This window comes from Lepisosteus platostomus, chromosome 5 (assembly GCF_059453375.1).
Source record: "Lepisosteus platostomus isolate fLepPlt1 chromosome 5, fLepPlt1.hap1, whole genome shotgun sequence".
NCBI classification, from domain to species: domain Eukaryota; kingdom Metazoa; phylum Chordata; class Actinopteri; order Semionotiformes; family Lepisosteidae; genus Lepisosteus; species Lepisosteus platostomus.
In genome coordinates this window covers 7634433-7661436 of record NC_142615.1, presented here as the reverse complement: position 1 = coordinate 7661436, position 27004 = coordinate 7634433, and the positions used below count along the sequence as shown (strand labels likewise).

At 50.6% G+C, this 27004-nt stretch overlaps 5 non-coding genes and 1 pseudogene across 5 annotated transcripts; 5 read left to right on the top strand and 1 right to left on the bottom strand.

The window, feature by feature from the left end:
* Window positions 1–6547: 6547 nt before the first annotated feature.
* Window positions 6548–6619, top strand: trnap-agg (transfer RNA proline (anticodon AGG)). The gene has a single exon. It is a non-coding gene; the product is annotated as a tRNA-Pro (tRNA).
* Window positions 6620–8736: 2117 nt separating this feature from the next.
* Window positions 8737–8808, top strand: trnap-agg (transfer RNA proline (anticodon AGG)). Its single transcript has one exon. It is a non-coding gene; the product is annotated as a tRNA-Pro (tRNA).
* Window positions 8809–10925: 2117 nt separating this feature from the next.
* Window positions 10926–10997, top strand: trnap-agg (transfer RNA proline (anticodon AGG)). The gene has a single exon. It is a non-coding gene; the product is annotated as a tRNA-Pro (tRNA).
* A 2118-nt stretch (window positions 10998–13115) lies between these two features.
* On the top strand, window positions 13116–13187 carry trnap-agg (transfer RNA proline (anticodon AGG)). Its single transcript has one exon. It is a non-coding gene; the product is annotated as a tRNA-Pro (tRNA).
* Window positions 13188–17493: 4306 nt separating this feature from the next.
* Window positions 17494–17565, top strand: trnap-agg (transfer RNA proline (anticodon AGG)). Its single transcript has one exon. It is a non-coding gene; the product is annotated as a tRNA-Pro (tRNA).
* A 6187-nt stretch (window positions 17566–23752) lies between these two features.
* LOC148662925 (5S ribosomal RNA) lies at window positions 23753–23861 on the bottom strand (annotated as a pseudogene).
* Between the last annotated feature and the right edge of the window lie 3143 nt (window positions 23862–27004).

Sequence of the window (27004 nt, the reverse complement as noted above, 5' to 3'; positions counted from 1 at the left end):
ATAAACATAACAGATCTTATAGTGAGGGTTAGCAGAATACAAAAGGTATATATTCAATAACGAAGAGTTACAAACCAATAGGGACATACATTCAGTATACCATTCAAGTGTACCATTTTGTAAATGAGCTTTGATTACAACTTCTACACTAGATACTCGCAAGCAAGTACATCACTGATAGGAATTAAATTGATATAAACTCAGGTTGAGGTAACAATTGAATTCTCGAGCTGTAATGCAGAATGTTGAATACTCATCAAATCTGTGTGGATTCAGATCTCCCACGGACACAAGGGAACAGTGACAGGCTGTTGCTGCATCCGATTGGTGTCCTCCTGCCTGGTGCCAGCCAGTCCTGTTCAGTGTGGGAGAAGGAAGGAGAGATTCTTCCTGCTTTGCACAGGCAGTGGGCTCTCTGAAGACCTAGTTAGTCCCGGCTGAACTAGCAGAGCTCGTGCACATGGAAAGTGACTGCGGGTCCAAGCAAGTCACACTCTTTAGATGGGAAGAAGACCAGTTCGTTCCTGATGTAGTGCTAGTCCTGAATCCTGAGATTCAGCTGTCGACAGTTCCGACCGTAGTTCACTCGTTGATCAGGCAAGCTTTGGAGGTGGAGTACCGGTGGTTCACGAGGCTTGCTGCTGGGCTAACCTCGGGCGGATCCTTTTGTTATGCCCGGGCAACCTCCATTCTCGACTCTTAGAACAAAGTCAAGTCCTGGCACTCGGACACACTGGCCGTCACGTGATTGTCCGAGCTGAGTCTGAGAGCATCCTGGAGGGGCCTTTTCGGGGTGTTGTGCTGCCTGTTTTATCTGGAGGAACTACAGTAGTTCATTGGCTTAAAGTTCCGCGGGCATTCGAGACCCACGTGGGGTTACCCTGCCCTACCAGTTCCTGATTTGCTGATTGAGGTGGAGGATGAGTAACAGTGACCTCTGACCTTAGGGTTGTAAACCTTGGGATGAGACTCTCCCATGGAATCTCCCAGACAGTAAGACGCCAGAGATGACCACTTATTAGGGTGGCTGGTGAATCTCAGCCTTGGGAGCAGTTCCTTATCAGGAAACTCTATCAGCTAGAAAAACACCTTAAATGTGAACCAGATGGAAAGGCCTCTCTGTATCCAGCTGCACTGAGATGAGGGAGAGAGGGACTGGCAAGGGAGCAGCAAACTTAATTCCTGTATTTTAAATACTACAATACTACCGCTACAGAACTGTCCTTAGAAGAAAAACATCTTCTATGATAGTGGTACAGTCCATCACACCCCTCCTATAGCCTTTGTCTATGTGTGGTAATCAACCAGGTCTTACAAACATTATTAAACCCTTCCACCTCCTTTCATTGCAAATGATTTGTGCATGTTAGAAGGTTAATTTTGGCTTCTGATATTATGGTGGATTAAGAGTCCTGGAATCTTTGTAGAAGTACAAAGAAGAAAGCAAGGGCAGTGTAATCATGGCCAAGAGAAGCCAAATGTTGGACTATCTGCTTGGATTGAATGGAGCAAAACGTAGGCAACTCCTTGAGCAGAACCTGCTTCATCCTTCAGACTGGGGTTTCTGAAGATCTGTACATTTGAACTTTCAAAGTGACTAAAGTAAAGGAGTTTTCCCTTTTTACCACATAATTCCCACAGATCAACACTAACAGAGAGCCTTATTCCAGCCAGGATTCAATCACTGTCTCTCAGGCATCCCAGCAGTGGATTTCATGACTTCAGAAAGCCATCTTCACCAGTGGAGAACTCAATGCTCTGAGGTTTACTGGCAGAGTCTCACACTGGGTAATGTTAGATGTTGATAAATAATGTCCTATGGAATTCTACTATTGATAAATTCTACTATGGAACTGCGATGTGTCTTGAAAAAAATCTTCTATGATAGTGGTATAGTCCAGCACAGCCTTTAAAAGAGGAAAAAAAACTGACAACAACAAGGTAAGTCTGTGGTGTAATCAACTAGGTCTTGCAAACAGACTTAACCTCTTCCAGCTACCAACATTACAAATGCTGTTTACACATTAGATGGTTATTTTTGGCTTCTGATATTATGGTGGATAAAGAGCCCTGGAATCTTTGTAGAAGGACAAAAGACAGAAAGAAAGGGCAGTGTAACCATGGCCAAGAGAAGGGAAATGTTGGAGAGATCTTTTTTCATTCACTTTTTATCATTGTTTTTCCAGCCCAACAAAGATCAACATATATGAGCAGGCGTCCTGTGTCAAATCCAATTTGCCTTCCTTCCAAGCATACAGGAATGTCAGTGAATTAAATATTGACATATGAAAATACACAAAAATATGCAATCACACATATGCAGTTTGAGCAAATATAAGACAATAACCAAGTACCACAAACTACCAGGCATCTAGTATCATTAGCAGTTCAGGTGGGGAGCTGCGTCACCATGTGTAGGCTGCAAAGGAACAAGTAATAGGTCTATTCCATGCTTAAAAGAAAAGAAAAAAAACACAACATTTCAGCCGTGGAGCTCTCACACCTGAAGAAGGCTCCACGGCTGAAATGTTGTGTTTTCTTTCTTCTTTTCATCTAGTGTCATGAGCCTTTTAACAGTTCCTGTCAAAATAAAATAGAAATGGATAACATTCTAGAGTGAGTTTGAAATACCAAGGTTCAATTTAAACCATATCTCTTCTACTACAACCACAATATTTTGGAGAGATCCATGAACCTCACTGTTCTGACATGACCGTTAGCCTCCGTCCTGCTTCAGCAATGAATGTGGCAGGGCACATTCTGAGGGAGATGAAGTCAATCAGGTGGCAGGAAAACCATGCTATGCTTTTTTTTTAGATCCTGAAAAGGACAGAAGGGCCATGTATATGTGTGCAGTTGGATATGTAATTGCAGGTGCCGTAGCAAATTCTGCTGAAGCCCCACTGCCTGGTGTGGATGGTAGCTGTGCATGTTGCAGCAGAATTGTGCATGTGAGATCAAGGGGGCATGTCATGTGTTTGAGCAATTCACTCCCTTCTGGTAGCACGCGATTCCCTGAGTCCAAAAAATTTGTAAATTCTTTGGATTACCTGTGGACCGATCTTTCACGATGAAGAATTCCTTAAGAAGAATAGATCTCGGCCCACCATCCGAATGCCTCCATCTCAGAACAGCAACCTTCAAATGCCCTTAGTCTGCAAGGCAGTCCTTTCAAATGCGATGACAACGCCGGGACCTTGGTTGCCTATTGTACGAGCTGAACTTTTGTGCTCATCAATTCAACGCTCTTTCCATCAACTCATCTTGTCTTTTGACGCTTCGTGTTTTGCGCTCCTTTGACTATCGGCATATCGGGTGACTGCAAACACTGAAGTTCTTGCTTACGGAGTGTGGAACATTGTTTTCAAGTGATCGCTGTTCTGTCATGTTGACGCCGAGTGAATCTTTCTTTGGCAACATGGGCAGGCTGACAGCAGTGCGAGCGAAAGTAATGGCAAATTTCTTGACTTATTTCTGAATGTGAATGTTCTTTAGAAAAGGGATGCGGCGTTGCTTCTCGCCCGTGTAAAGGTCACGCATTCCAGACGTGGTTATGAGCGAACAGTTGCCGCAAGTGTTTGAAAAGAGCAAGAGAGGAAGCAGCCCTGCCCCGTGTGAGGATCAAACTCAGGCCCTTCAGATGACGAGACTGACGCACTACCAATTACGCCAACAAACCCAGCTGCAGGACACACACCGGAAAGTTTGCCTCACATGGATTTCAGTCGCCCGTTCCCTAATCTTTAGACGCCCTCTGCTGAATGTTGCATTTGCCTTTTGATCTCACCGATACATTTTTGGTCTGTTTCTGTTGTGAGTCCGTCTTTCAGATCTCACCTAGCACAAGTCTCTCTGGCTGAAGTGGCCTCTCTGCTTCAGCATTGTGCCCTCACTCAGCCATTAAAAATGTCACTCGGACTTCTGACAAGCTGACATGAAATGTCAAGAGAGAGTGGCGGAGACGCTTAAGCCAGAGAGAAGATGAAAAGGGGGCGTGGCTGCGAAACGCTTGACAGCTGCACGATGCTCTCCCTGCAAGGCGTGACCACAGGCTAAAGGACACCTTTCGGCACATCAAGCTCTAAGCACACACCTGGAGGATGCGGGAATTGATCCTGCTACCTCCCACATGCAAAGCAAGCGCTGTACCATACAAACCAACCCCCCTCGCTGGGGCTTATGCCTCGGCGTCACCTAGTGCCGCTTGTTCCCCTCTTACCGGGCACAGTTCACTGCCCTTCGTCTACAAGGCAGTCGTGTAATTGCGGCTTTCTTGACTTATTGATGAAGGTCTGACTGGACGAGCGAATGACGCCTCTCCCCCATCCTCAAGCTCGCTGACAGATTGAAATGGAAAGTGCTGCTGTGGCTCGTTGGTCTAGTAGTATGATTCTCGCTTAGGGTGCGAGAGGTCCCGGGTTCAACTCCCGGACGAGCCCTTGTGTGCTCTTTTCCTCCTCTTCCACAAGACTGGGAACTGATATCCTCATCACTTCGCAGCGTCTGCTTATGGCAAACGATGGAATGTGACTAATGACTCAACGAGCCTGGTGAATTCTCATCACGTGGCACAATGAGAGCGTGCAGTCAGCTGTCCGAGGCGGCAACCTCATTGCTCGTTCAAAAGAACACGTACTGAAAACTCATCACCACTATGTCGTAGATGAGCACCGCGATCGCTTGTTGTCATGCGTCCTTACTTGGGAAATGCAGAAGCAAAAACTGCCCTCTCTCAGCCACCGAAACGTGTGCGGCTCGCCTTGCGCTCTCTGCGCCTCGCATATTTGTGGAGCTGTCTGCTCTTCTTTCTGTTGAAGTAATCAAGTTACGAGGCGTCCTGCAGCCTATGATGTTCTCACTGAGAGCTTTCAAGATTTGAAGAAAAACTACGAGCTTGATTGCTCAAGTCGAACGAATGTGATTGTTAAGCAATCGATGATCAAAAGCACGTCTTCTAACAATTCCTGAGAGTATTATCAGCACTGTTTTCACTCGGATATACTTTTCACTTGCTAAGCTGACAAATTGGACGAGAAAATGCCGGAGACGCACTCAGTGCAGACTGAGGTTGGGAAGGAGGTGTGGCCCTTCAACGCTTGACAATTGAAGGACATTCTCTCCGCAACGGAGGAGCACCTGTCAGAAGTCACAGAGGCTAAATGAGAGCACCAGGCTCCTGGAGCTCTAAACTCAGACCTGGAGGATGCGGGCATCAATCCCGCTACCTCTCGCATGCTAGGCGAGCGCTCTACCATTTGAGCTCATCCCCCTCAATTCATGCTTCTCGGCATCATGTCTTACCGCCTCTGCCCCTCTTACCGGGCACCGCCCACTGCCCTTGGTCTGCAAGGCAGTCCTTTCAAGTGCGATGACGACGCTGGGACCTTCGTTGCCTATTGTACGAGCTGAACTTTTGTGCTCATCAATTCAACGCTCTTTCCATCAACTCATCTTGTCTTTTGACGCTTCGTGTTTTGCGCTCCTTTGACTATCGGCATATCGGGTGACTGCAAACACTGAAGTTCTTGCTTACGGAGTGTGGAACATTGTTTTCAAGTGATCGCTGTTCTGTCATGTTGACGCCGAGTGAATCTTTCTTTGGCAACATGGGCAGGCTGACAGCAGTGCGAGCGAAAGTAATGGCAAATTTCTTGACTTATTTCTGAATGTGAATGTTCTTTAGAAAAGGGATGCGGCGTTGCTTCTCGCCCGTGTAAAGGTCACGCATTCCAGACGTGGTTATGAGCGAACAGTTGCCGCAAGTGTTTGAAAAGAGGAAGCAGCCCTGCCCCGTGTGAGGATCAAACTCAGGCCCTTCAGATGACGAGACTGACGCACTACCAATTACGCCAACAAACCCAGCTGCAGGACACACACCGGAAAGTTTGCCTCACATGGATTTCAGTCGCCCGTTCCCTAATCTTTAGACGCCCTCTGCTGAATGTTGCATTTGCCTTTTGATCTCACCGATACATTTTTGGTCTGTTTCTGTTGTGAGTCCGTCTTTCAGATCTCACCTAGCACAAGTCTCTCTGGCTGAAGTGGCCTCTCTGCTTCAGCATCGTGCCCTCACTCAGCCATTAAAAATGTCACTCGTACTTCTGACAAGCTGACATGAAATGTCAAGAGAGAGTGGCGGAGACGCTTAAGCCAGAGAGAAGATGAAAAGGGGGCGTGGCTGCGAAACGCTTGACAGCTGCACGATGCTCTCCCTGCAAGGCGTGACCACAGGCTAAAGGACACCTTTCGGCACATCAAGCTCTAAGCACACACCTGGAGGATGCGGGAATTGATCCTGCTACCTCCCACATGCAAAGCAAGCGCTGTACCATACAAACCAACCCCCCTCGCTGGGGCTTATGCCTCGGCGTCACCTAGTGCCGCTTGTTCCCCTCTTACCGGGCACAGTTCACTGCCCTTCGTCTACAAGACAGTCGTGTAATTGCGGCTTTCTTGACTTATTGATGAAGGTCTGACTGGACGAGCGAATGACGCCTCTCCCCCATCCTCAAGCTCACTGACAGATTGAAATGGAAAGTGCTGCTGTGGCTCGTTGGTCTAGTGGTATGATTCTCGCTTAGGGTGCGAGAGGTCCCGGGTTCAACTCCCGGACGAGCCCTTGTGTGCTCTTTTCCTCCTCTTCCACAAGACTGGGAACTGATATCCTCATCACTTCGCAGCGTCTGCTTATGGCAAACGATGGAATGTGACTAATGACTCAACGAGCCTGGTGAATTCTCATCACGTGGCACAATGAGAGCGTGCAGTCAGCTGTCCGAGGCGGCAACCTCATTGCTCGTTCAAAAGAACACGTACTGAAAACTCATCACCACTATGTCGTAGATGAGCACCGCGATCGCTTGTTGTCATGCGTCCTTACTTGGGAAATGCAGAAGCAAAAACTGCCCTCTCTCAGCCACCGAAACGTGTGCGGCTCGCCTTGCGCTCTCTGCGCCTCGCATATTTGTGGAGCTGTCTGCTCTTCTTTCTGTTGAAGTAATCAAGTTACGAGGCGTCCTGCAGCCTATGATGTTCTCACTGAGAGCTTTCAAGATTTGAAGAAAAACTACGAGCTTGATTGCTCAAGTCGAATGAATGTGATTGTTAAGCAATCGATGATCAAAAGCACGTCTTCTAACAATTCGTGAGAGTATTATCAGCACTGTTTTCACTCGGATATACTTTTCACTTGCTAAGCTGACAAATTGGACGAGAAAATGCCGGAGACGCACTCAGTGCAGACTGAGGTTGGGAAGGAGGTGTGGCCGTTCAACGCTTGACAATTGAAGGACATTCTCTCCGCAACGGAGGAGCACCTGTCAGAAGTCACAGAGGCTAAATGAGAGCACCAGGCTCCTGGAGCTCTAAACTCAGACCTGGAGGATGCGGGCATCAATCCCGCTACCTCTCGTATGCTAAGCGAGCGCTCTACCATTTGAGCTCATCCCCCTCAATTCATGCTTCTCGGCATCATGTCTTACCGCCTCTGCCCCTCTTACCGGGCACCGCCTACTGCCCTTGGTCTGCAAGGCAGTCCTTTCAAGTGCGATGACGACGCTGGGACCTTCGTTGCCTATTGTACGAGCTGAACTTTTGTGCTCATCAATTCAACGCTCTTTCCATCAACTCATCTTGTCTTTTGACGCTTCGTGTTTTGCGCTCCTTTGACTATCGGCATATCGGGTGACTGCAAACACTGAAGTTCTTGCTTACGGAGTGTGGAACATTGTTTTCAAGTGATCGCTGTTCTGTCATGTTGACGCCGAGTGAATCTTTCTTTGGCAACATGGGCAGGCTGACAGCAGTGCGAGCGAAAGTAATGGCAAATTTCTTGACTTATTTCTGAATGTGAATGTTCTTTAGAAAAGGGATGCGGCGTTGCTTCTCGCCCGTGTAAAGGTCACGCATTCCAGACGTGGTTATGAGCGAACAGTTGCCGCAAGTGTTTGAAAAGAGCAAGAGAGGAAGCAGCCCTGCCCCGTGTGAGGATCAAACTCAGGCCCTTCAGATGACGAGACTGACGCACTACCAATTACGCCAACAAGCCCAGCTGCAGTACACACACCGGAAAGTTTGCCTCACATGGATTTCAGTCGCCCGTTCCCTAATCTTTAGACGCCCTCTGCTGAATGTTGCATTTGCCTTTTGATCTCACCGATACATTTTTGGTCTGTTTCTGTTGCGAGTCCGTCTTTCAGATCTCACCTAGCACAAGTCTCTGTGGCTGAAGTGGCCTCTCTGCTTCAGCATCGTGCCCTCACTCAGCCATTAAAAATGTCACTCGGACTTCTGACATGCTGACATGAAATGTCAAGAGAGAGGGGCGGAGTGACGCTTAAGCCAGAGAGAAGATGAAAAGGGGGCGTGGCTGCGAAACGCTTGACAGCTGCACGATGCTCTCCATGTAAGGCGGGACCACAGGCTAAAGGACGCCTTTCGGCACATCAAGCTCTAAGCACAGACCTGGAGGATGCGGGAATTGATCTTACTATCTCCCACATGCAAAGCAAGCGCTGTACCATACAAGCCAACCCCCCTCGCTGGGACTTATGCCTCGGCGTCACCTAGTGCCGCTTGTTCCCCTCTTACCGGGCACAGTTCACTGCCCTTCGTCTGCAAGGCAGTCGTGTAATTGCAGCTTTCTTGACTTATTGATGAAGGTCTGACTGGACGAGCGAATGGCGCCTCTCCCCATCCTCAAGCTCGCTGACAGATTGAAATGGAAAGTGCTGCTGTGGCTCGTTGGTCTAGTGGTATGATTCTCGCTTAGGGTGCGAGAGGTCCCGGGTTCAACTCCCGGACGAGCCCTCGTGTGCTCTTTTCCTCCTCTTCCACAAGACTGGGAACTGATATCCACATCACTTCGCAGCGTCTGCTTATGGCAAACGATGGAATGTGACTAATGACTGAACGAGCCTGGTGAATTCTCATCACGTGGCACAATGAGAGCGTGCAGTCAGCTGTCCAAGGCGGCAACCTCATTGCTCGTTCAAAAGAACACGTACTGAAAACTCATCACCACTGTGTCGTAGATGAGCACCGCGATCGCTTGTTGTCATGCGTCCTTACTTGGGAAATGCAGAAGCAAAAACTGCCCTCTCTCAGCCACCGAAACGTGTGCGGCTCGCCTTGCGCTCTCTGCGCCTCACATATTTGTCGAGCTGTCTGCTCTTCTTTCTGTTGAAGTAATCAAGTTACGGGGCGTCCTGCAGCCTATGATGTTCTCACTGAGAGCTTTCAAGATTTGAAGGAAAACTACGAGCTTGATGGCTCAAGTCGAACGAATGTGATTGTTAAGCAATCGATGATCAAAAGCACGTCTTCTAACAATTCGTGAGAGTATTATCAGCACTGTTTTCACTCGGATATACTTTTCACTTGCTAAGCTGACAAATTGGACGAGAAAATGCCGGAGACGCACTCAGTGCAGACTGAGGTTGGGAAGGAGGTGTGGCCCTTCAACGCTTGACAACTGAAGGACATTCTCTCCGCAACGGAGGAGCACCTGTCAGAAGTCGCAGAAGCTAAACAAGAGCACCGGGCTTCCGGAGATCCAAACTCAGACCTGGAGGATGCGGGCATCGATCCCGCTACCTCTTGCATGCTAAGCGAGCGCTCTACCATTTGAGCTAATCCCCCTCGCTTCATGCGTCTCGGCATCATGTCTTACCGCCTCTGCCCCTCTTACCGGGCACCGCCCACTGCCCTTGGTCTGCAAGGCAGTCCTTTCAAGTGCGATGACGACGCTGAGACCTTCGTTGCCTATTGTACGAGCTGAACTTTTGTGCTCATCAATTCAACGCTCTTTCCATCAACTCATCTTGTCTTTTGACGCTTCGTGTTTTGCGCTCCTTTGACTATCGGCATATCGGGTGACTGCAAACACTGAAGTTCTTGCTTACGGAGTGTGGAACATTGTTTTCAAGTGATCGCTGTTCTGTCATGTTGACGCCGAGTGAATCTTTCTTTGGCAACATGGGCAGGCTGACAGCAGTGCGAGCGAAAGTAATGGCAAATTTCTTGACTTATTTCTGAATGTGAATGTTCTTTAGAAAAGGGATGCGGTGTTGCTTCTCGCCCGTGTAAAGGTCACGCATTCCAGACGTGGTTATGAGCGAACAGTTGCCGCAAGTGTTTGAAAAGAGCAAGAGAGGAAGCAGCCCTGCCCCGTGTGAGGATCAAACTCAGGCCCTTCAGATGACGAGACTGACGCACTACCAATTACGCCAACAAGCCCAGCTGCAGTACACACACCGGAAAGTTTGCCTCACATGGATTTCAGTCGCCCGTTCCCTAATCTTTAGACGCCCTCTGCTGAATGTTGCATTTGCCTTTTGATCTCACCGATACATTTTTGGTCTGTTTCTGTTGCGAGTCCGTCTTTCAGATCTCACCTAGCACAAGTCTCTGTGGCTGAAGTGGCCTCTCTGCTTCAGCATCGTGCCCTCACTCAGCCATTAAAAATGTCACTCGGACTTCTGACATGCTGACATGAAATGTCAAGAGAGAGGGGCGGAGTGACGCTTAAGCCAGAGAGAAGATGAAAAGGGGGCGTGGCTGCGAAACGCTTGACAGCTGCACGATGCTCTCCATGTAAGGCGGGACCACAGGCTAAAGGACGCCTTTCGGCACATCAAGCTCTAAGCACACACCTGGAGGATGCGGGAATTGATCCTGCTATCTCCCACATGCAAAGCAAGCGCTGTACCATACAAGCCAACCCCCCTCGCTGGGACTTATGCCTCGGCGTCACCTAGTGCCGCTTGTTCCCCTCTTACCGGGCACAGTTCACTGCCCTTCGTCTGCAAGGCAGTCGTGTAATTGCAGCTTTCTTGACTTATTGATGAAGGTCTGACTGGACGAGCGAATGGCGCCTCTCCCCATCCTCAAGCTCGCTGACAGATTGAAATGGAAAGTGCTGCTGTGGCTCGTTGGTCTAGTGGTATGATTCTCGCTTAGGGTGCGAGAGGTCCCGGGTTCAACTCCCGGACGAGCCCTCGTGTGCTCTTTTCCTCCTCTTCCACAAGACTGGGAACTGATATCCACATCACTTCGCAGCGTCTGCTTATGGCAAACGATGGAATGTGACTAATGACTGAACGAGCCTGGTGAATTCTCATCACGTGGCACAATGAGAGCGTGCAGTCAGCTGTCCAAGGGCGACAACCTCATTGCTCGTTCAAAAGAACACGTACTGAAAACTCATCACCACTGTGTCGTAGATGAGCACCGCGATCGCTTGTTGTCATGCGTCCTTACTTGGGAAATGCAGAAGCAAAAACTGCCCTCTCTCAGCCACCGAAACGTGTGCGGCTCGCCTTGCGCTCTCTGCGCCTCACATATTTGTCGAGCTGTCTGCTCTTCTTTCTGTTGAAGTAATCAAGTTACGGGGCGTCCTGCAGCCTATGATGTTCTCACTGAGAGCTTTCAAGATTTGAAGGAAAACTACGAGCTTGATGGCTCAAGTCGAACGAATGTGATTGTTAAGCAATCGATGATCAAAAGCACGTCTTCTAACAATTCGTGAGAGTATTATCAGCACTGTTTTCACTCGGATATACTTTTCACTTGCTAAGCTGACAAATTGGACGAGAAAATGCCGGAGACGCACTCAGTGCAGACTGAGGTTGGGAAGGAGGTGTGGCCCTTCAACGCTTGACAACTGAAGGACATTCTCTCCGCAACGGAGGAGCACCTGTCAGAAGTCGCAGAAGCTAAACAAGAGCACCGGGCTTCCGGAGATCCAAACTCAGACCTGGAGGATGCGGGCATCGATCCCGCTACCTCTTGCATGCTAAGCGAGCGCTCTACCATTTGAGCTAATCCCCCTCGCTTCATGCGTCTCGGCATCATGTCTTACCGCCTCTGCCCCTCTTACCGGGCACCGCCCACTGCCCTTGGTCTGCAAGGCAGTCCTTTCAAGTGCGATGACGACGCTGAGACCTTCGTTGCCTATTGTACGAGCTGAACTTTTGTGCTCATCAATTCAACGCTCTTTCCATCAACTCATCTTGTCTTTTGACGCTTCGTGTTTTGCGCTCCTTTGACTATCGGCATATCGGGTGACTGCAAACACTGAAGTTCTTGCTTACGGAGTGTGGAACATTGTTTTCAAGTGATCGCTGTTCTGTCATGTTGACGCCGAGTGAATCTTTCTTTGGCAACATGGGCAGGCTGACAGCAGTGCGAGCGAAAGTAATGGCAAATTTCTTGACTTATTTCTGAATGTGAATGTTCTTTAGAAAAGGGATGCGGCGTTGCTTCTCGCCCGTGTAAAGGTCACGCATTCCAGACGTGGTTATGAGCGAACAGTTGCCGCAAGTGTTTGAAAAGAGCAAGAGAGGAAGCAGCCCTGCCCCGTGTGAGGATCAAACTCAGGCCCTTCAGATGACGAGACTGACGCACTACCAATTACGCCAACAAGCCCAGCTGCAGTACACACACCGGAAAGTTTGCCTCACATGGATTTCAGTCGCCCGTTCCCTAATCTTTAGACGCCCTCTGCTGAATGTTGCATTTGCCTTTTGATCTCACCGATACATTTTTGGTCTGTTTCTGTTGCGAGTCCGTCTTTCAGATCTCACCTAGCACAAGTCTCTGTGGCTGAAGTGGCCTCTCTGCTTCAGCATCGTGCCCTCACTCAGCCATTAAAAATGTCACTCGGACTTCTGACATGCTGACATGAAATGTCAAGAGAGAGGGGCGGAGTGACGCTTAAGCCAGAGAGAAGATGAAAAGGGGGTGTGGCTGCGAAACGCTTGACAGCTGCACGATGCTCTCCATGTAAGGCGGGACCACAGGCTAAAGGACGCCTTTCGGCACATCAAGCTCTAAGCACACACCTGGAGGATGCGGGAATTGATCCTGCTATCTCCCACATGCAAAGCAAGCGCTGTACCATACAAGCCAACCCCCCTCGCTGGGACGTATGCCTCGGCGTCACCTAGTGCCGCTTGTTCCCCTCTTACCGGGCACAGTTCACTGCCCTTCGTCTGCAAGGCAGTCGTGTAATTGCAGCTTTCTTGACTTATTGATGAAGGTCTGACTGGACGAGCGGATGGCGCCTCTCCCCATCCTCAAGCTCGCTGACAGATTGAAATGGAAAGTGCTGCTGTGGCTCGTTGGTCTAGTGGTATGATTCTCGCTTAGGGTGCGAGAGGTCCCGGGTTCAACTCCCGGACGAGCCCTCGTGTGCTCTTTTCCTCCTCTTCCACAAGACTGGGAACTGATATCCACATCACTTCGCAGCGTCTGCTTATGGCAAACGATGGAATGTGACTAATGACTGAACGAGCCTGGTGAATTCTCATCACGTGGCACAATGAGAGCGTGCAGTCAGCTGTCCAAGGCGGCAACCTCATTGCTCGTTCAAAAGAACACGTACTGAAAACTCATCACCACTGTGTCGTAGATGAGCACCGCGATCGCTTGTTGTCATGCGTCCTTACTTGGGAAATGCAGAAGCAAAAACTGCCCTCTCTCAGCCACCGAAACGTGTGCGGCTCGCCTTGCGCTCTCTGCGCCTCACATATTTGTCGAGCTGTCTGCTCTTCTTTCTGTTGAAGTAATCAAGTTACGGGGCGTCCTGCAGCCTATGATGTTCTCACTGAGAGCTTTCAAGATTTGAAGGAAAACTACGAGCTTGATGGCTCAAGTCGAACGAATGTGATTGTTAAGCAATCGATGATCAAAAGCACGTCTTCTAACAATTCGTGAGAGTATTATCAGCACTGTTTTCACTCGGATATACTTTTCACTTGCTAAGCTGACAAATTGGACGAGAAAATGCCGGAGACGCACTCAGTGCAGACTGAGGTTGGGAAGGAGGTGTGGCCCTTCAACGCTTGACAACTGAAGGACATTCTCTCCGCAACGGAGGAGCACCTGTCAGAAGTCGCAGAAGCTAAACAAGAGCACCGGGCTTCCGGAGATCCAAACTCAGACCTGGAGGATGCGGGCATCGATCCCGCTACCTCTTGCATGCTAAGCGAGCGCTCTACCATTTGAGCTAATCCCCCTCGCTTCATGCGTCTCGGCATCATGTCTTACCGCCTCTGCCCCTCTTACCGGGCACCGCCCACTGCCCTTGGTCTGCAAGGCAGTCCTTTCAAGTGCGATGACGACGCTGAGACCTTCGTTGCCTATTGTACGAGCTGAACTTTTGTGCTCATCAATTCAACGCTCTTTCCATCCACTCATCTTGTCTTTTGACGCTTCGTGTTTTGCGCTCCTTTGACTATCGGCATATCGGGTGACTGCAAACACTGAAGTTCTTGCTTACGGAGTGTGGAACATTGTTTTCAAGTGATCGCTGTTCTGTCATGTTGACGCCGAGTGAATCTTTCTTTGGCAACATGGGCAGGCTGACAGCAGTGCGAGCGAAAGTAATGGCAAATTTCTTGACTTATTTCTGAATGTGAATGTTCTTTAGAAAAGGGATGCGGCGTTGCTTCTCGCCCGTGTAAAGGTCACGCATTCCAGACGTGGTTATGAGCGAACAGTTGCCGCAAGTGTTTGAAAAGAGCAAGAGAGGAAGCAGCCCTGCCCCGTGTGAGGATCAAACTCAGGCCCTTCAGATGACGAGACTGACGCACTACCAATTACGCCAACAAGCCCAGCTGCAGTACACACACCGGAAAGTTTGCCTCACATGGATTTCAGTCGCCCGTTCCCTAATCTTTAGACGCCCTCTGCTGAATGTTGCATTTGCCTTTTGATCTCACCGATACATTTTTGGTCTGTTTCTGTTGCGAGTCCGTCTTTCAGATCTCACCTAGCACAAGTCTCTGTGGCTGAAGTGGCCTCTCTGCTTCAGCATCGTGCCCTCACTCAGCCATTAAAAATGTCACTCGGACTTCTGACATGCTGACATGAAATGTCAAGAGAGAGGGGCGGAGTGACGCTTAAGCCAGAGAGAAGATGAAAAGGGGGCGTGGCTGCGAAACGCTTGACAGCTGCACGATGCTCTCCATGTAAGGCGGGACCACAGGCTAAAGGACGCCTTTTGGCACATCAAGCTCTAAGCACACACCTGGAGGATGCGGGAATTGATCCTGCTATCTCCCACATGCAAAGCAAGCGCTGTACCATACAAGCCAACCCCCCTCGCTGGGACTTATGCCTCGGCGTCACCTAGTGCCGCTTGTTCCCCTCTTACCGGGCACAGTTCACTGCCCTTCGTCTGCAAGGCAGTCGTGTAATTGCAGCTTTCTTGACTTATTGATGAAGGTCTGACTGGACGAGCGAATGGCGCCTCTCCCCATCCTCAAGCTCGCTGACAGATTGAAATGGAAAGTGCTGCTGTGGCTCGTTGGTCTAGTGGCATGATTCTCGCTTAGGGTGCGAAAGGTCCCGGGTTCAACTCCCGGACGAGCCCTCGTGTGCTCTTTTCCTCCTCTTCCACAAGACTGGGAACTGATATCCACATCACTTCGCAGCGTCTGCTTATGGCAAACGATGGAATGTGACTAATGACTGAACGAGCCTGGTGAATTCTCATCACGTGGCACAATGAGAGCGTGCAGTCAGCTGTCCAAGGCGGCAACCTCATTGCTCGTTCAAAAGAACACGTACTGAAAACTCATCACCACTGTGTCGTAGATGAGCACCGCGATCGCTTGTTGTCATGCGTCCTTACTTGGGAAATGCAGAAGCAAAAACTGCCCTCTCTCAGCCACCGAAACGTGTGCGGCTCGCCTTGCGCTCTCTGGGCCTCACATATTTGTCGAGCTGTCTGCTCTTCTTTCTGTTGAAGTAATCAAGTTACGGGGCGTCCTGCAGCCTATGATGTTCTCACTGAGAGCTTTCAAGATTTGAAGGAAAACTACGAGCTTGATGGCTCAAGTCGAACGAATGTGATTGTTAAGCAATCGATGATCAAAAGCACGTCTTCTAACAATTCGTGAGAGTATTATCAGCACTGTTTTCACTCGGATATACTTTTCACTTGCTAAGCTGACAAATTGGACGAGAAAATGCCGGAGACGCACTCAGTGCAGACTGAGGTTGGGAAGGAGGTGTGGCCCTTCAACGCTTGACAACTGAAGGACATTCTCTCCGCAACGGAGGAGCACCTGTCAGAAGTCGCAGAAGCTAAACAAGAGCACCGGGCTTCCGGAGATCCAAACTCAGACCTGGAGGATGCGGGCATCGATCCCGCTACCTCTTGCATGCTAAGCGAGCGCTCTACCATTTGAGCTAATCCCCCTCGCTTCATGCGTCTCGGCATCATGTCTTACCGCCTCTGCCCCTCTTACCGGGCACCGCCCACTGCCCTTGGTCTGCAAGGCAGTCCTTTCAAGTGCGATGACGACGCTGAGACCTTCGTTGCCTATTGTACGAGCTGAACTTTTGTGCTCATCAATTCAACGCTCTTTCCATCCACTCATCTTGTCTTTTGACGCTTCGTGTTTTGCGCTCCTTTGACTATCGGCATATCGGGTGACTGCAAACACTGAAGTTCTTGCTTACGGAGTGTGGAACATTGTTTTCAAGTGATCGCTGTTCTGTCATGTTGACGCCGAGTGAATCTTTCTTTGGCAACATGGGCAGGCTGACAGCAGTGCGAGCGAAAGTAATGGCAAATTTCTTGACTTATTTCTGAATGTGAATGTTCTTTAGAAAAGGGATGCGGCGTTGCTTCTCGCCCGTGTAAAGGTCACGCATTCCAGACGTGGTTATGAGCGAACAGTTGCCGCAAGTGTTTGAAAAGAGCAAGAGAGGAAGCAGCCCTGCCCCGTGTGAGGATCAAACTCAGGCCCTTCAGATGACGAGACTGACGCACTACCAATTACGCCAACAAGCCCAGCTGCAGTACACACACCGGAAAGTTTGCCTCACATGGATTTCAGTCGCCCGTTCCCTAATCTTTAGACGCCCTCTGCTGAATGTTGCATTTGCCTTTTGATCTCACCGATACATTTTTGGTCTGTTTCTGTTGCGAGTCCGACTTTCAGATCTCACCTAGCACAAGTCTCTGTGGCTGAAGTGGCCTCTCTGCTTCAGCATCGTGCCCTCACTCAGCCATTAAAAATGTCACTCGGACTTCTGACATGCTGACATGAAATGTCAAGAGAGAGGGGCGGAGTGACGCTTAAGCCAGAGAGAAGATGAAAAGGGGGCGTGGCTGCGAAACGCTTGACAGCTGCACGATGCTCTCCATGTAAGGCGGGACCACAGGCTAAAGGACGCCTTTCGGCACATCAAGCTCTAAGCACACACCTGGAGGATGCGGGAATTGATCCTGCTATCTCCCACATGCAAAGCAAGCGCTGTACCATACAAGCCAACCCCCCTCGCTGGGACTTATGCCTCGGCGTCACCTAGTGCCGCTTGTTCCCCTCTTACCGGGCACAGTTCACTGCCCTTCGTCTGCAAGGCAGTCGTGTAATTGCAGCTTTCTTGACTTATTGATGAAGGTCTGACTGGACGAGCGAATGGCGCCTCTCCCCATCCTCAAGCTCGCTGACAGATTGAAATGGAAAGTGCTGCTGTGGCTCGTTGGTCTAGTGGTATGATTCTCGCTTAGGGTGCGAGAGGTCCCGGGTTCAACTCCCGGACGAGCCCTCGTGTGCTCTTTTCCTCCTCTTCCACAAGACTGGGAACTGATATCCACATCACTTCGCAGCGTCTGCTTATGGCAAACGATGGAATGTGACTAATGACTGAACGAGCCTGGTGAATTCTCATCACGTGGCACAATGAGAGCGTGCAGTCAGCTGTCCAAGGCGGCAACCTCATTGCTCGTTCAAAAGAACACGTACTGAAAACTCATCACCACTGTGTCGTAGATGAGCACCGCGATCGCTTGTTGTCATGCGTCCTTACTTGGGAAATGCAGAAGCAAAAACTGCCCTCTCTCAGCCACCGAAACGTGTGCGGCTCGCCTTGCGCTCTCTGCGCCTCACATATTTGTCGAGCTGTCTGCTCTTCTTTCTGTTGAAGTAATCAAGTTACGGGGCGTCCTGCAGCCTATGATGTTCTCACTGAGAGCTTTCAAGATTTGAAGGAAAACTACGAGCTTGATAAAAGAATCAATTTAAATGTTTCTTGAAAAACGGATCCTTCTAAATATCGGAAGTCCAACGTCTCATGGAAACTGTCTGTGTAACGGTCTAACGTGATAACGTGATAACCACTACACTCTGGAAACGGTGGGAAATTGTGCCCAGTGGCCCAGTGCTGAGCTACGCAAATGCTATTCAGGGGCTATTCAGGGGCCAATGCTATTCGATGTGAATTGAATGCTATTCAACTCGCCAATGCTATTCAGGGGTGGAAAAGGGTGGAGCCGTGTGTGTCTTTTGTTCAAAGACACCCCCATCTCAGAGCCGGAAGTACAGGCCTTCCTCCCGCAGGTCCACAAAGATGTTATTTTTTAAGAAGATTCTGCGAAAGTCGGCCATCCGCCTCTCAGCCCTGCAGTAGGCCAGGCTGAGAGAGAAGCAGTCCTTCACCCTGGCAATGCACAGCCTGACAAGGTCTGGCTTCAGGCCATTGTACATCATGAGGTTCCTCCTCTCCCAGACAGCTGTCCTCGTTAGGCTGAGGAGGAGGTTCACTAAAATGGCGTTAACCCCCCTCTCAGACCCGCGGTACCCAAAGAGGAACAGCTCTTTCCAGGGCACCCCGTCAAGAACAGCTCCTCGAACAGAGCGAAACAGGCCATCCAGCAGATCCGTCAAGTATGCCCTGGCTCGAGCTGGGGGAAGATCTTACCCCAGAACACCTCTGAGACCGGCACTCTGAAGCGTTTCGCCACCATCAGCCTGTAGAACATGCTGGTGGTGAACCCCAGGAGGTCCACCCCACGGTCCCCCCACTTCACCCTCAGCTCCGGTCAGGCTGGGCCTGCTGCCCCGTCTTGTAGATGGAGCTTCTCCAGCCAACTGTCCGGGAGACCGAGTTTGAGCTGCTCGTAATCCTGACGGATCTTACTGACAGGCAGCTCGTCGTCGACCTCTCGCACAGCGTCGACAATAGCCTGGGTGGGCAGAAATCCGTCCTTTACTTCATAAAGAAGATCCTTGACCTTGGATATGCCAGCCTCGTAGAGCTGCCTGTTCCATCGAGACACCAGCAGGGGGTCGAGGAACAGAGGCTGTTTCAGAATCTGGGCCCGGGTCTCCGGCGTGTAGGAGACATGCTTGGACATGAACTACCCCCTCGCCAGCAGGACCTCCCTGTAAAAGGAGGGCAGATGTTTTATCAACCCCGGAGTCAGCCTCACCAGGAGAGTCTCCTGCCCCAAGCCCCCGCAAGTCTCGAGGTAGCTTCCCATACCAATCTTCCAAATGCTGACATTATCCAGGTCAAGGAACTTCTTCACTACTTTCAGCCTAAAGCTTTTCAGCTTCAGGCCTACATCACACAGCTTCAGCCCACCCCTGGAGATTTTCCCAATGAGGGTGTCATGAGTGACCCGCGGAGGCTTCCCCTCCCACACGAATCCCACCACCAGTTGCCTAATCTCATTCTCTACCCGTTCAGGAAGAGGCATCACAGACAGTGGGTACCACAAGAGGGACAGGCACAGTGTGTTAACGAGCAGGACCCTTCCCTTTAGGGTCAGGGACCTGTGTCTCCACCGATTTAATTTGCCCTCATCTTAATGAGCTTCTCCTTCCACAGGAGAAGCCCAGTGGCCTGCTCATCAGCGTTAATGTAGATGCCAAGGACCTTCAGGTGACCCGTCTCAACCCTGAAAGGGTAACCGAAGAGCGGGGCAAGGTCTGCCCTCCCCACCGGCATGACCTCAGACTTCTCCAAGTTTACCTTGGCGCCCGAGGCAGCGCAGTAGGCCTGCACCACCTCTAAAATGGCCGAGATCTCCGCCACCTCTGCCAACGTCAGTCTGGTGTCGTCAGCATATTGGTAGATCAACGAGGTGGCGGTGCCCCCAGGCAAGGTCACTGGAAAGAAGCTCGTGAGGGAACCATTCACCTTGACACAGCTCACGATCCCCTTGTACACGAGCCTCACCCAGGAGATGAAGGCCTCGCCGAAGCCAAAGCTCTTCAAGACCTCAAACAGGAAGGAATGCTCCACCCTGTCGAAGGCCTTCTCCTGGTCCAGTTTCAGGACGTATCCACCCCTCGGCTGCTCCCGCATAAGGTCCACAACATCTCTGATGGAGCACACCGTGTCCGCGATGTCTCTCCACTTGACGCAGTAGGTCTGCGAAGGCGACAGGATCCTGGGCAGAACCTTCCCGAGCCTGAGGGAGAGAACACGAGTTAGTATCTTATAGTCTGTGTTCAACAGACTGATCGGGCGAAAGTTTTTCAAAAGGGAGGGATCCCCCTGCTTTTTGTAGACAAGAGAGATCACCCCCCTTCTCATAGATGGGGTCAGAGCGCCGGTCCTGGCAATCTCCTGGAACACCTCCAGAAGGAGGGGCCCCAGGGACTGCTGAAAGTGTCTGTAGAGCTTGGAGGAGAGCCCGTCCCACCCAGGGCTCTTGTTAGGAGACGAGCCCCGAAGTGCTTCAAGCACTTCCTCCAAGCTCAGCGCACTGTCACAGAGCTCACGATCGCTCTGTGACAGGCGGGTACTCACCCAAGCCAGCATGGCCCAGGTCTGCTGCTCATCCACCACTTCGGCCAGAACAAGGCGCTATAAAAAGAAAACACCTCATTCCTAACGGCCTCGGGGGCAGAGAGCCGCACACCGTCCTCTCCCACCAGCTCCTCGATGAAGGAGCTGCGCTGCCTCTCCTGCTCCAGGCCGAAAAAGAACATCGTGCTCTTATCGCCCTTGGCAAGATACTGGGCTCTGCTGCGCACCCTGGCTCCTCTCCACTTCTCCTCCTCCAGGGCTTGTAGCTCACCCCTCAGCTCCAGCAAGAGCTCGCAGCCCCCGCCGTGATCTGCCAGGAGCCCGAGCTCTGAGGTGATCCGAGCCCGAAGCTGTCTCTCCCGCCTGGCCTTCTCCCGCCCCCGGGACAGGCCATACTAGATACTGAACTCTTTGATGGCGTACTTGAGATTATCCCACCAGACCAGCTTTTCTGACCTATACAGGGGACACTGCAGCTGCTGCCGGATAAGGTCTTCTATGCCCTGACAGAATGAAGCCTCCCCAGGAGCGCCTTATTAAAGCACCAGAGGCCGGGGCACCGGTCCTCCTGTGCCCCTGCTAGAGAAAAGTGAAGCACAGCATGGTCGCTCAGGGTCATGAACACATAGCGCATCTGGCTCAGGCACGGGAAGAGACTCATGTGCCCCTGCAACAGGTTGATCCGGCTCTGTCTCAAGACACCTTCGACGACCTGCCGCCGAGAAAAGTCCCTCCGCGCACACTAAGCCTGACGCCACGCATCCACGAACCAGTGAGCTTCCGCACTGCGCTCCAGGAAGCTGCGAGCAGCACTGCTCTTAAAGGTCATCCCAACCGCGACATCGAGCGCACTCAGTGCACAGTTAAAATCTCCGACGACCAGCCCTGGCTGCTGAAAGCAGCTCGCCTCCAGCTGCTTGAAGAAGGCGAGCCGCTCAGCTTCCCCATTGGGGGCGTAGATGTTGCTCAGCAGCACGGACTGTCCAGGAAACCCAAGACAGACCTGCAGGAGCTGGCCCTACGTGTCGCGGTGCAGGAGCCTTACGCTCTCGTACACTCCCCTCCTCACCAGCACAGCCACCCCCCTCCTGCACAGGCTGGAGGTGTTGCTGTAAAACAGCTCCCCGTCCCACTGTGCTCGCACCTTCCGGACACACTCCTCGTCCCAGAAGGTCTCCTGGAGGCAGACAACATCCGTCCGCCCCAGCAGAGCTAACACTGCCCCCAGCTTTGCTCAGTCCCTCAGCCCGTTGGCGTTTAAAGAGGCGAAAGTTGCCATCACGCATATGGCCATAAGAGTGAAATTAATTCTCCGGCCCGCGCGACAGTTCCCCCGCCCTTTCTGCCACATTCTCATTGCCAACACTTGCCGCTTCCTCCCCACCTCCTGTCTCCGCCACCGCAGAGACATCAGGGATGGGTCTGCGGACAACTCTTGAACTGGGCTTCAGGTTGGGCTGAGGCCTGACGTGGTGCCACTGGATTCCAGCCTTCGAGGGCCCAGGCGGTTGTACCCCGGCTTGCCCACAGCTGGGGAACCGCTGACGGTGATGGTGGTGGTGGTGCTGGTGCCGTCGCCTCCTCCCTCTGCCTCTCTCCCTGCACAGGCTTGGGTGTCAAAAGCCCACTGGTACGCTGAGGGGCAGCCTCTGGTGGTGGTGGTGCCCGTAGGATCTCAGCTGCACCACGCTGCACCGCCGCATGTTGTGGAGCAACCTCCCTCTGCTTCTCTTGCGGCACAGAGTGGGATGCAGCAGGATTGTTAGGGCAACGGGGCGCCTCTGCTGGTGGAGATGCTGGCTGGTCCCCGGCTCCTTTCTGCTGCGCTGTACCCAGGATTGGAGGGGCCTCCTCTGCCTCTCTCCCATCACCGGCTGGGGCGTTGCTGGCTCACTGGGGTCCTGGGGCGCCGCTGCTAGCAACTCTCCATGCTCAGCTGCAGTGGCCACTCGTAGTCCATCTTCAACCCCCTCAGCGTTGCGGGCAGCTGCTCCTGCGGCGGCTGGATCTTCCGGCTCTGGCTCGCAGTTGCAGCTCATGAGCGCATGGAGGCAGTCCGGGCACTTGGCAGCGGTGCATTTCCTGGCGCGATGGCCGGGCTGTCTGCACTCATAGAAGAGGAACTCAGGGCAGTCCTTGGCGATGTGCCCCAAGTCCAGGCAGACATGACACACCCTTTGTTGCTGGTCGTGGAGGACCCTGAAGTACTGCCCCCCCTCTGCCGTGGCGAAGCGGGTGCTGTATGGCAACGAGGCTACATGATCGGGAAAGCGAATCCGAACAAACCTCGTGCCATCAGCAATGGTGGTCCCGGGGTAGTGGCGCATCCTGATGTCCGAAATGACTCTCACCCCCCAGCTACTCAGCTTCTCCTTGATAGTCTAATCTGAGATATATGCCGGGAGGTGGAGGAAGGACACCACTACCTCCTTCCGCTCCAGCCAGCGGCAGTAGCAGGGTGTGCCCTGCACATCCAGCCCCACAGCCACCGCGTCCGCATGTTCTTTTGAGTCCAGAGTCAGTTCAAACTCTTTTGGCGTCTGGGGGCGGCAGGCAAAAAGAGAGCCCTCCCCACAGACGCCGTACACAGCTGTGATAATAGCACCCGCAGACGGTTTCTCCACGCCGCTCACATCCACCACAACAGTATGCGCCCTTGCAAAAACCCGCCAGGGGGGTCGGTCCAAATTCCTCATCTTTCTCTTACCTACACTACAATAACATTCTCTGCCTCCATGTTTTTTCCTTCCATTAAAACACAAACAGGACTCAGAAAGCAACAAAAAAGCAACAAAAAAAACCCAAAAGTCTCTTCCCTCCCCAAACAGAGCTAGGCTGAAGGGGAGGGCTTCAAAAATCAACCAAAAACACCAAAAAAACACAAAAAAACAAAGTCTAACTTAAGACAAACAAATCCTCTGTTCCTCTTCTTCTTCTCCTTCTTATAGAGAGAACAGCTCCGTCACCTCTTTTACGACGCTGCTTTTTTGAGAGCTGCTGCTGTGCTTTGACATCTGAGCTCTGTGGAAAACGATCTCAATACAATTCTGAAAAACGCGACTCCCCGAACGCCAGCCGAACAAGTCTCCACAGCCGAAGCGCTGTGTCTCTTTTCAGCTGGCGATAAACCTTTCCTCGATCCTTTGCGGACTTGTAAAACTGTTCATGATCAGTTTTACAAGCTCCTGCGCTTAAAAGCTTACAGCACCTGGTATTCCCAGGCGGTCTCCCATCCAAGTACTAACCAGGCCCATCTCTGTTTATCTTCCGAGATCAGGCATGCTCAAGGGGGTGTGGCCGTAAGCAAGAGCAAGGATCGCTGGCACCCTTCTTATAGAGAGGACAGCTCCATCACCTCTTTTACAACGCTGCTTTTTTCCCTTGCGTTTTTCTCTTCTTCCCACGTTCTCTCTCTTCACTGCCTTCGTCCCCGCTCTATTTCACTTCAACCTTTCACTCTTGCTTCCTTCCAATGAGGACGGAGCTGCGGGAGAAAGGGCGCTATAGAGGATCGCTGTGGAGAGCTGCTGCGGTGCTTTGACATCTGAGCTCTGTGGAAAACGATCTCAATACAATTCTGAAAAACGCGACTCCCCGAACGCCAGCCGAGCAAGTCTCCACAGCCGAAGCGCTGTGTCTCTTTTCAGCTGGCGATAAACCTTTCCTCGATCCTTTGCGGACTTGTAAAACTGTTCATGATCAGAATAAAAAAAACGCTCACGCTAATACACAAGCACCCGTGTCTCGCCAGAGCTGACAAATAAACAGACGGACAAGCCGCACTGCACTTGTGAACAGGGGAATGAGCGAGCGAGCGGGGATAGGGCACCTCCTGCGCTTAAAAGCACCTGGTATTCCCAGGCTGTCTCCCATCCAAGTACTAACCAGGCCCATCCCTGTTCAGCTTTCAAGATCAGGCATGCTCAAGGGGGTGTGGCCGTAAGCTAGAGCAAAGCTCGCTGGCACCCCACTTATAGAGAGGACAGCTCTGTCACCTCTTTTACGACGCTGCTTTTTTTCCCCTGCGTTTTTCTCTTCTTCCCACGTTCTCTCTCTTCACTGCCTTCGTCCCCGCTCAATTTCACTTCAGCCTTTCACTCTTGCTTCCTTCCAATGAGGACGGAGCTGCGGGAGAAAGGGCGCTATAGAGGATCGCTGTGGAGAGCTGCTGCTGTGCTTTGACATCTGAGCTCTGTGGGAAACGATTTCAATACAATTCTGATAAACGCGACTCCCAGAACGCCAGCCGAACAAGTCTTGAAGTGGAAATCTAATAAGTAAATTGATTCTTAAAATGTAGAGAGCTTTGCAAGAAATATATTGGTGCTTTAAGATGTAGCGGTGAGGCTTAAATAATAAGGCAGAATTAAGTGTTTCTGAGCTTCCCAAATGAGGCCCCATTTCTCTGTTCATCTCTGTGGTGCAGCCACAGAGAAACTATTCATGCAAGATGTTTTCTTTTGATAAGGACAGCTCCCACAGGGGGATGCACTTAGCTAAGCCTGGCTATCATGATCAATGGTCATCCATTGGCGCCTATCTGTTTAGGGAGTGCCAGTTGGACATCTGGACTGCATTACTAAGTGTCAGGACTAAGTGACTCATATCTCACCTTGATCAACCAATCAGGGACTGGTAGGGCCGAGTAACCCACGTGGGACTCTGATGCCCATGGAACTTTCAGCCAATCAATGAGCTGAAGTTCCTCCAGGTAAAACAGGCAACACAGAGAGCCTGGGAGATTGAGATTCAGATTCAGATTCAGACAAGATTCAACAATTCTAAAGGGAATTCAAAGGAGAATCCCAAGGGCAGGACATTCTCACAGCGCGCCTCCTGACCATCCTGAGACTCAGCCCGGACAACCACGGAACGGCCAGTGTGTCCGAGTGCCAGAACTTTCCTTTGTTCTAAGAGTCTAGAGTGGAAGTTGCCAGAGAGTAACCAGCAGCAGGCCTCGTGAACAGGTCGGAACTGTGGACAGCTGAATCACTATTCAGAACTAGCTCTTCATCAGGAACGAACCAGTCCTCTTCCTGACTTGCTGGGACCCACAGTCATCTTTTCTCCTGTGCACAAACTTTGCTAGTTAAGCCAACAGTGAGCATCAGCAGCGCACCGTCGCAAGCCGCACAGCACAGCCTGGCACGGAGCCAGAGAGCGCGGATTGGACAGCAACAGCCTGCAACTGTTTCTTTGTGCCCGCAGGAGATCTGAATCCCCAAAGATTGGATGAGTATTCAACTTCAATGCATTACAGCTCGAGAATTCAATTGTTATCCAAACCAGTTGATATCAATTTAATTCCTAAGAGTTATGTACTTGTTTGAGTATCTAATGTAGAAGTTGTAACCAAGTTCACTTTACGAAACGGTCTTAATGAATGATATACTGAATGTATGTCCTCTTGATATGTGTAACACTTTGTAACTGATTGAATATATACCTTTTGTATTCTGATAACCCTCTCGATAAGATCTGTTAGGTTTACATGCATATTCTATGTATTAATAAATGTATCCTCGTGTGTTAGTACCTGTGTGTGTGCGTTGTTTGAGTTATGTCGCATGGTTGGATTCTAAAGCCATCAAAAGAATCAACTTTGTGATTTACTGCTACAATTAATAATTGTCTCAGTAAATGCCCAAACCCTACAGAACTGGTGCCTTCAGAGACCCACTATGATTACATATTTGGCGTCCCTGGACCGGTTTTCCCTACATTATTTGGCGTCCCTGGGTCAGCTTAATCTACAAAGATAATATATTTCAAGGATGTAAATGCTGTGCTACAGTACGTGCAGAATTTTAGAAAACAGTGTATCAACAAAGTACACTGTTTAGGTTACTTTAGAAGACAATGTACCAAAACAATATATGCTTTCTGGGTCGTTAGAATTAGCTGAAAGTAACTGATTAGCTTTGAATAACAAATCTAGTGCTTCTTCTCTCGCTTTTTGATGTAATCAGTTTTCTCTTAGGGAAAGGGGAACTTTTAGAAAGGACAAAGCGCTGAGCTTTTTTACAGCGCAACATCTTTTAAAAACCCTGTACTGCTTGTAACAAATTGAGTCTCTGGTTGCACTTTGCGAAGTGGCAGCAGGGCTTGCAATATTGAAATAAAGACCTTTCTCAGGTGAGAACTCTCTCTTGTGGCTTCCTTGATAGTTCCATGACAATTTGGGGGCTCGTCCGGGATCAGAAACCTGAACGCGAACGGCTGCTGAAACTCCATCTGGACCCTGACAATTTTAGCAAAATTGGACGAACCTCAGAGGATAAATTGTTTATCCTTCCAGAGACGCGTCTGGAGAATTGGCAGCTGTCTGACGCCAGTAAGTGATCCTTAAAAATTAATAGTTTGAGAAGCGAGCCACAGGGGTGTTCTCACGTGGGTTTGATGAGTCTGGGACTCATATAAAGAACTTATCTTAACACAGACGTGTGGT